The sequence below is a fragment of the Geospiza fortis genome, unplaced genomic scaffold (assembly GCF_000277835.1).
Source record: "Geospiza fortis unplaced genomic scaffold, GeoFor_1.0 scaffold138, whole genome shotgun sequence".
NCBI lineage: Eukaryota > Metazoa > Chordata > Aves > Passeriformes > Thraupidae > Geospiza > Geospiza fortis.
Genome location: NW_005054307.1, coordinates 5,767,448 through 5,775,540, shown reverse-complemented (window position 1 = coordinate 5,775,540; position 8,093 = coordinate 5,767,448). Strand labels below are relative to the sequence as shown.

Here is an 8,093-nt window from a genome sequence, read left to right as displayed (position 1 = left end):
TTCTCCATATTTAGTGAGGGCAGATAAAATTCCTTTTATAATTTCTCTGCAGCATTTTTCTGCAAGAATGGATTTCTTCAATACAAACCTTGGGGCTGCATCTGGGTCTTCTCCCCATGGGAGTTCTCACTGTGACACAAATGAATCCTCTGCTTTGTTTTCTTTTCTCAAAATCATCCATTTATAGTTTGTAAAAATACAAAATGTATTGTCGCTTCTGTACTTTCTCTGTGAACAGACTGTTTTGAAGATTGGGTCTTACCATCATCCTCCTTGTTGAGCAGGACTTCTGAGGGCCAGGTATGTGAATATCCAAAAGATAGTTTAGAGTTAGATGGGCTAGATTTCTCTCAGCTTTAAGCACTTCTGCCTCTGTCTACCATAAAAATTCACTAACTGTAATGCTGCCTTATCCACAGTTTAGGAGAGGAATCTTTAAAGGAGCAGCAATAAACCCCACCTTACACATGCAGTGATTACTGGAAGTTTGTACCCAGCAGATCTTAAATTAAGAAGCTGACCTTCCAGCTCTTTCTATAGGAGGAAGGGCAGTGAGCTGCCCTTCTTTGTGATACCTTTCAGTGGCTATTTTTTTTTATTATTGAAATGTGTTTGTTTTTCAGTGTATTTTTCCAACTTCAGGTTCCTGGTTCCTGTTATGCCTCCCATAGATAAAAGCCTTGCTTTAGCAGCTGTCTTCAGGGTAGGTACTCTGAACCATGCCACAAGAACTTACCTGCCTTATTTTCAAATAAATTAACAGATTCAGTCCCTTGGTCTTCTTTTCTTTTGTAAGACAGGTTTCAAAAATCATTCCTTACTGCCCTCTGTTTTCCAGCATGCAAGAAGAGAGAGGGGGAGTTCTAGATAGAGCTGGTTGCTGTATCTGACGGGCTGTGTTAGAGGCACCACCATTGCAGGATATTGGACAATGATGTGAAATGGGCTGGAAGAGAAAAAGATAAGGGATTGAAATAGAAAAACATATGGGTATAGAAAGGCAGTATTGTTTTTGAAAGCTTTATTTACTCCTGCTGGTGAATCAGTTAACCATGTGGTATCTTTTAACTCCTCAAACTTAATTTCTCGCAGAGATTTTAAACATATTTGTGGTCACTCTCTAGGACTACACAGGCTTATTAACCAGGGCTATGCCTCAAGTGCCCTGTTGAGCTTCTTTGGCTTGGTTTGACCAGCAGCAAAAGTAGTAATTTGGAATCTCTCAGAGTTATCAACACGTAGTTCCAAAATGAGTTGCTGCTTGGAGTTGGTGGTGACATGTTAACAGAATGATCCTCCTTGGTGTTTCCCTGGGCTTTAATTTTTAGAGAAGTTGGAGGAGAGTAACACTGAAATCCTCACTGAGGTGCACAGGGTAATTCGTATCTGCAGATACAAAGTCTTAGGCTTTCTGCAGCCATAGTCAGACATAATGACCTCTCAGTGCAATACTCATCTGATACTTCCCAATTTTGTTTTAAAAACCTTAAATGAAACAAACCATAATGACTCTAGATGTAATCTGTGTTTAAAAGGGACATTTCCCAGCCAAAATAGTGATGGAATATGATGGCAAAATGCCCTTAGTACAGATGCAACTTGTGTTAGTAAAACTGTGCTTTTGCCAGTGCAGCTTTATTTCTGTTTGTCAGAATAACACAAGTCCTGCAGGTGAGTACACATTTATGTGTCCATATGGGGGCTTGCATATCGGGTGAGGGCTCGAATGGTCTTCCCCTCAGCTGTTTGTAAGCAGGCAGAAATGATAATGCAGAAATGATACCGCTTAACAAAAAGACCCTGACTCAGTCTAAATCTCAGATTGATGCAGTATGTCCCTTTGCTACTTGATAATAATCCATCTAAAAGTGTGCTAGCTCTTTTTAGTTAGAGATGACATTGGGAGGTGTTGTTCACTTGGCCATCTGCAAGCCTCAAAATAAGACAGTATAAAAGAGCTTGCTCCCCCAGTACTGTTCATTTTATGTGGCATCATCTTGCCAACTTTTCTGGGAAAATGGCTACTTCCAGGCAGATGGCAGGAGCTGCAGGAAGCTGTGAAGCAGACTAATGTGTGAGCCACTAGATCTTACAGATACAAGACACCTCTGATAATCTGTGACAGGTGATGTACCAACTCCTCCTGAGCTTAAAACTATACCCCTTTTATTTACTGTGTATTTTCAGCACTTTTCGTTGTACATTTTGAGGCAAAAGCGTGCTGATGAGTATCTGGGAGCGCAGTGCAGCATGGAGAAGGCATGGGGCAGGAGTGATGGTTTCTTGAAGCCTTTTGTGGGCAGCACACTGGAACTCCATACTCGAGTTTTAAGGACAGAGGTCTCAACCCTATCACTGCTGGCAGTAATGGGAGTTTCTCTCTGACTTCTCTGGTGGTGAACAGAGCCTATAGAGTGATGGCAGAAGTCAGCTGCCCTCATTGTTTGAAAGCCATGATACTTCTCCCAACACTATTGAAGGAAATGAGAGCTTTGCATTGACTTAACGGAGTTTTTTTGAGTCCCTGTCTAACTGCTGCATTGACCTGTGTGCAGATGTCTGTGTTACCTGATGAATAATAGCTGCTTAGATGTCTCTTATGATTCTTGGCTCTTAATTGTACAATATAAGTACATGTTTTATATTTAACACAGCTCCCATGCATGTGAATCAGCTGATCTGGAGAGGCAAGTTACATCAACCTGAGGAACAGACCTCCTGGGAGCCCTTCTGGAGCAGTGCAGTTCTGCCTTGTGTGTTCCCCAGATGCTTGCTGACTGTCCCTGCTTGGCCCTAGAATAATTAATCAATAATTTGACTAAAGGAGAAGGCTCATTTATTGCCACTCAGCAGAAAGCCATTACAGAAAGAAACTTTTAAGGACGTAACTTTTTGTTTGTGAAGTGGTATCTTTTCTTCACATTTCCTTTCCCTCTTGCTATCATTCTTTGAGGCTTACCCTTTTCTCTTTTACTCAATACTTGTCTTAACATCACATTCCCTTCTTGCTGGCCTTCCCTTCCCCTCCCCTTTGTTTTCTCTTCCTAGCATAGAAATTATATTAGTTCCTTGGTCTTTTCTCCCTCTAGCTGTGCTATGGGACAAATAATTCCAAATCCTGTTCCTCAGTTATTAATTTTTCACTTCAGCCCAGCAGAAAGATGCAGTGTGTTTTGTGTTCAGACAATGGGGAGTTATAGTAAGGCAAAGACACAAGACTGCCTAGTATGATTAAATGTAAGTAAGTATAATAGAGGATCTATTTCTTATCTATTTATATCACTTTATATCAAGCCTTCCTTGATTCTAATATTTTCTGGCTGAATTTGAGAGAGAAAGCTATGCTATGTTAGTACTGAAACTATGTCCTGTTAGTATTGAAAGTTAATCATTGAGGTCTTAGACCACATGCTGGGAAAATATGGATTTCTCTTGCCTTAAACTATTCACCCTTCCATTTTGTACCCATTAAAACAGATCTTAGCTTTTAAAGGGCAGAGAGAGTTGTATTAAATCCTTACTATTCAAGGCATGCCCTTGTTTCGTGTTTTGCACATTAGGCCAGCACTGTTAGGATCAGAGTGGTTACCAGGTCACTTGGTAATTGGGGCAAAGACATTTCAAACGATTGCTATTATATATTTCCAGAAATTAAAATATGTAATAAAGCAGGGTTACAGGGGAACAAAACCAACCAAACAAAAACCAACAAAACAACAAACAAACCCAGGCTGTCTCTAATGTTTTCTTATATTTGAACTGTCTGTCCTGGTTTAAAGACTATTCCACTGACACTGAGCTTTTAAAAGAATTTCTTCTCAGATTCTCACGACACAAAGTTAGGGGACTATCTAAACTCATGTGACTTATTTCATAATACATGTTCATCTTCTCTTTAAGTAATATAAAAGATTTGCCATTTTCATTAATCTCACTATTCAAAGCCATATGACATTGTTGTTTCTTTCATCAGTGTGTTTCTAGTTACATTTTAAGCAATTGCTGAACCAGAAGGTGGTTTGTATCATAATTCTGATTTATTTCAGATCTTAGCTTGTCCCTAAATGAATTAATTCTTTGTCCTATTTCACTCAAACTGCTCATAGAGCTTTGTCACACGCTTATAGCACTTTGTTACAGACTATCAACTTCTGCCAGTCTTCATTGCCTAGGAACACAAATTACTTCTGCAAAAAACTGAGAAAAGATAGTTCAGGTTATATGTGCTTATGACTGTAAACTGTGTTGTGCATTAAACAATGAATGGCTTAAAAATCTATAACCTTTTGGAATGAAACAAGAAATGTGACCTAAATCATACCCCCTAGTGTGCAGTTAGCTATTCATGTACATAATCTGCTGCACTTGGCAAAGCCTGTGGATGTTGTATTCTTGCCTTTCACTATCTCCACAGTAGTAATAATAATACAAGAAAAATTGTGCTGATGGGATAGGAGGGTATTGTACTGGAGACAAAATAAAAAAAACAGTGATGCCATTCTCTCTTTGTACTGAAAGAACCCGTGGGAAAACTGTCCCTTTATTTCTCACAATATTTTCTTTTTCACAGAAAGTTGAATAGCAAGAAAATGCAGGAAAGCCTAGTTTCTCAGCCTTTAAGGGCCTCTGAAAAGATTTTTAAAACACCTTGTGCAAATTCAGTACTTTGTCTAATAATCATAAATTAAAGAGCCTTAAGATTTTTCCCATATGCTTAAAGCATAGAACTCAAAAGATGACAGTAAATTATACTCTTTGTTAGAGGCTAAGATGGAAAAAAGTCTGTGTTCCAGCCTTACTACTGGTGCTGTCCACACCTTTTACAGCATCCTTTATATACATAACACTTATTGGGTTTTATTGTTTACTTATCAGTGACTGTGGGGACAGGGACATAAAAAACTCTAGACTTCCCCATTGACAAACATATCAGTCTTTTTGAACAAAATTATAATAAAATGCAGCAGTAATATTAGTTAACACTAGTGTGGATTTTGAAGTCTTTAAATGGAGATCATGCCTCCTCAGTGTTCATTCAGTAAAATTTAATTAAGTTTATTTTTTCCCAAGAAACTTTCTGATCTCACTAAATCAAGTGGTGAGTTAGGAGTAAGTATAATGAAAGGTGGTTGCCTCCCATTTTCTGTGTTATTTTTCTTGAGGTACTGTGTATGTGTGCATATGTCTGCTGGGCTTTCTCATATCGTGTCATGTCCACTTTTGCTAAAGGATTAACTTTAACTATTACTCAATTACTCCTTGGTTCTCTCTGGTTCTCTCTTCTGATACCACAATGATCTGTAGTTTAACAGTTTAACAGTTTGATGTGGCTGAAAGCCAGACATGGATCATTTCTTGTTGCCTTGTGGACCTTCAGTGGTGCAGTATTTTGACAGCCAGTTGTAAACATGGATATATTTTCCAAAACTGTCTATATCACCTTCCCTATTTGAAGAGAACTGCTGGTCTCTGATGTCTTGGTCTCAAATTCTGAAACCAAGGTCCCAGTGTAATGGGCCATGCACTAAGGCTTGCTTCTGGAGGTGTCCTGCAGTGTGCTCCAGGGATGTGACTGCCTCACAATTTAGGACAGGGACTTGTTTGCTTTTGCTCTCAGTCAGCCCATTTTGCAAAGCTTCAAGCTTCTTCTCAGTGGAAGCCAGGGCATTTGAGAGATATGTGTGTGGGGGAGAGAAGAGCTCATGTGCAGCCAGCATTGCCTTTCTAGGAGGCTGTGCCTGAAGTGCAGAGCGTGTCCACATCTTAATGTGTCCAAATTTTAATGGGATGCATACTTGAATTCCCCAAACTGGAAGTTCTTATGGTGCCTGGGAAGCTCAGCTGCATCTAAACTGACAAAAGGGTATGGAAACAGAAACTAAAATTGCTGTCCTCAAAATCATCTTGGTTCTCACCGGCCTCCTGAAGCATGGGAAGTCTCTAAAAACTCACTTTTTTACCTTTTTTGCCCTTTTCTGATGTGTTCTTACCCTTGAGCCCCCAGACTCAACAGCCAAGGTGTCTCTCTGAGGCTGCTCCACCTAGTTAATCTCTAGTTCCTCCAGCCCATCTGCCAGACTATGTGCTCTATGCTGAGCTGCAGCTGACAGCATCTGCTTCTGGTTTGAATGGCACTCACCTAAAGTAAAGGAGTCTCAGGTAATTTTTACTTTTACTTAAAGAGATATTTCCCTTCATCTGTGCTCTGACCAGCATGTCTTCTGCAGTAAGTACCTTTCCAGTCTTTCCTGCTGAAGCTGCTTCACATGAGTCTAAAGTATTAAAGTTTCTTTGAGTGCAACAGAGCATGTGGGAGAAATAGAAAGGACTCTTCATCACCTTGCTTCAAATGCTCGGGAAGGAGCAGGAGTCTTTGGCTCCAGATACTAAATACAGCATTCTATTGTAAACTAAACAGTCACTGTGTATAATATAAACTAACCCTGAAACAAAGACTAGAACCCAGGGGCCTCTGTTAGGGATTAATGTTCGCTCTCTCGCATCTGCTTCTTCTGGTCCAATGAATCTTTGCAGAAAAGAAATTAATAGAAAATAGCTTCGATGATTAAGAATGCAAACTCCATTCCTCCAGTGCTTCTCACTCATTAGCCAGCGCTCACCCTAGGAATGTGGATTTCAGTCTTCTGAAGACAAAAAAATTCCAACCCCCCCCCCCCCCCCAACAAACCACAAACAAACAAACAAAGAAACAACCCCCAAAACATGTTTCTGCTATTTGAGTGGATGCTTTAACCACAGAAAAGGTAAATGGAAGGCATAGATTTCTTCATTCTTAATCCTCTCTCATATTCAAATTATTTGCATTAGAAGAATGCAAAAGTCCTTTGCATTATGCTATTAGACATCTGCATTTATCACATTGCCTTGTTGTCTGGACATACCTTTTTTCTCTTCTGTCAATCAACAGGGATATTTGGCTAATGCAGGCTCTGAGCATTCATCTTGCTTTGTTAGTACCGCCAGATAAGCCCTGGGAAGTACAAAGAGAATTATTGTGTTGCTTATTCTACTTTTTGAGAACTTTCTGTATTTCTTACAGCCAGGGCTCTTCCCTGCTTTCTAAATCTTTCGCTGTCTTGACTTCAGAGCTGAAATCAATATGTGATATTTTTAACCTAGTTACATCCTTACAGACATCAGCAGCAAAGCAAAGCGTATTTTGTTAGAAGAAAGAGACGGTATCTGGGTAAGTCTTCCAGCAAAACCTGTGTGATGGCAGCATAGCTTGTTCTTTGATGTCTCTCTGGCAGTTGTCATAACTGGGTTAAGAAGCAGACGCTACAGCATGTATTTTTCATGTTTGGGTAAATGGCTTTAAGTATCACTTTGCAGCCATGTACCACTAGGGTTATCTCAGGAGGAGGGTGGAAAAGTCAGAGGGGTCAGTTTTACCCCCCAGTGTGGAATGAAAGTACACGTTTTAATGGCTGAAATATTTTCAGGATGGAGAAAATGAATCTTTGGTCCACTTCAGGAGAGTCTAGCAGACAACCTGAAGCAAAATTCTATGTTAGGTTTTAGTAAATCATGAAATTTACCCCTGGGAGGCATTTTGGTACTGTTATGATGAACAAGATATTTTGTATAGGTTTTGAAGAAGTGGTCATATCAATGATAGAAGTAGATATCATTGACATCATTGTTTAAGAAATACATACAAAAGAAATTGAAATCAAAGACATGAAATACAAGGCTCTTATTTTTCTAGATAGGTGACCTGCATCTTGTTACCTCTTTCACACTATCCATCTCTAAAATCTTACCCATTTACAGCTTGCATTTGGTTGTCTTTTAATGTCAGAAAACACCTTTAAATTATCCTGTGAGGTCACAGAATCATAGAATGGCTGGGCTTGAAAGGGACCTTTGAGATCTTCTAATTCAAAGGCCCCTTCAGTGGATAGAGACACCTTTCACTCAGAGCTCCATCCAACCTGGCATTTAAACACTTCAGGGATGGTACATCCACAGCTTCTCTGAGCAACCTGTTCCAGTGCCTCACCACCCTCACAGTAAAAGCTTTTTTCCTAATAGCCAATCTAAACCTACTCTTTTTCAGTTTGAATCTCTTT

At 39.6% G+C, this 8,093-nt stretch overlaps 1 protein-coding gene across 1 annotated transcript in view; it reads left to right on the top strand.

Moving 5' to 3' along the window:
• The first annotated feature begins 252 nt into the window (after window positions 1-252).
• The window catches only part of DYNC1I1 (dynein cytoplasmic 1 intermediate chain 1), a 183,524-nt gene continuing 175,683 nt past the window's right edge, over window positions 253-8,093 (top strand). The window contains exon 1 of the mRNA XM_031066801.1: window positions 253-300. The gene's annotated coding sequence lies outside the window, so the exon portion shown is untranslated. The remainder of the gene's footprint in view (window positions 301-8,093) is intronic.